Genomic DNA, 1,686 nt, shown 5'->3' with positions numbered 1-1,686 from the left:
ATTTTATCACAACAGACGTGGGCCTGGCCTGTCTCAAACTGCGCCTGCTCTCGATCTCCCAAAATAAGCGTGTCTGAAACTGCGCCTGCTCTCGATCTCCCAAAATAAGCGTGTCTGAAACTGCGCCTGCTCCGGATCGACACAGCCTGCCGATCGAGATCTATCGATCTAGACTAGCCCCGCGCAGTCTGCTCGGAAGAGAAAAAAGGGTTCACGGAAGAAGTGCGGCCGCGGCGCACGGAGACGGAGCCTAGCGTCGTTGTGGCCTTGTTTCCTGCCCAGAGAAACAACCCGCTGCTCTGCCGGCATGAAGAATTCCTTCCACAATTCTGTTGGCCGCTGGTGTCCGAGGCCTAGGTGACGGCATCCCTGATCTGTCCACAAGGTGTGCTCAAACTGATTTCCTATTTAATTTAGTATTTTGTCCTGTTGAATATATACATTCGCTAGTATATTGTGTGGATACGCATCAGTTTACCAATCCTTTTTTTTTTACAGAAGATATATAGTACTAGGCTAGTTGACCAAGTTGTGAAACACCAAGATTTTCATGCTAGTTACTTGTTTAAAATTCAAGGCTCAGTGTTTCCTTTTTATCTTTGTAGGCTTATAATTTGTGCTGTGTTTGAATTCATTCTTATTTCTTTTTATAAGAAAACATATGTTCTACAATTTTTAGGACCTTATTTAGCATTTCACACCGGGGCACCAAATTCCTGAAGATGGTCCTGAAGAAATAATCAATGACGGTCAATCTCTAATTAATCTCTAAAGACCAAATTTAAATTAATCAACCTCACCGTAAGTCATTCAATCAAATTAATTAATCTTTTCTATGCGTAACCAAAATTACAATAATTAACGTTATCATACGTCGCGCAATCACTTCCACCGAAGCCCACCTGACAAATCAGCACCACATAATCAGCTTCACTTAATAAAATCTACCGCTAAGATGGATAGTATAATCCACCATCAGTGTGCAATTAGCTAATAGTATAACCTTCCTCCCAAAAAATAAAAAAAATTATATAGCAAATATAACCAGGTGGAACGCCTCGCTTGTGGGCGAAAAGTTCCGCACCCATCGCAACCGCGCAGCCGAGAAAATCATACCATGCACGGGGATCTCCCATGCATGTGTTGGCCCTTGATTTTGTTGGAGATTCACATTCATGCATGCATATTTTATTAGTATTGCTCAATCCATCAGCCATACTCCATCAATGTGGTCATATGAAACAGTCACTCACAATAAAACAAGTTGTTAGATAGTTGCATAATGTTTCACATCATAACTTTTTTATAGTTTCATAATTTTTCTTTTTGTGGGTTATAGTTTATGTTTCACCATGTTTGAAGATTTCGTTTTCTAAATCTTGTCTACATATATTCAAGAATGTTTTGGTTTCAAAGGCCTCGTCACCAGGAACATTATTGATTTCTTTTTGCATGCAATTAATGAATTTCGATGAACCAAGTTTGGAACCTGGTGATTTAGTCGTCAAAAAATTAATTTCAAAATGTAAATTTAATATTGGTCTTGTTTTAAAGATCTGGCCAGAAAAAGCAAATTTGTGTAAACAGAAAGTAAAAACAAAATTTATTTCAAAATTTTATCAGACATCTATTTGTTTGAATGAAACGTAGTGACCAGAGACAAGACAAGAATAAAATAATGTGCAT

The sequence above is a fragment of the Triticum aestivum genome, chromosome 6A (assembly GCF_018294505.1).
Source record: "Triticum aestivum cultivar Chinese Spring chromosome 6A, IWGSC CS RefSeq v2.1, whole genome shotgun sequence".
Lineage (NCBI taxonomy): Eukaryota > Viridiplantae > Streptophyta > Magnoliopsida > Poales > Poaceae > Triticum > Triticum aestivum.
This window is presented reverse-complemented; position numbering follows the sequence as displayed.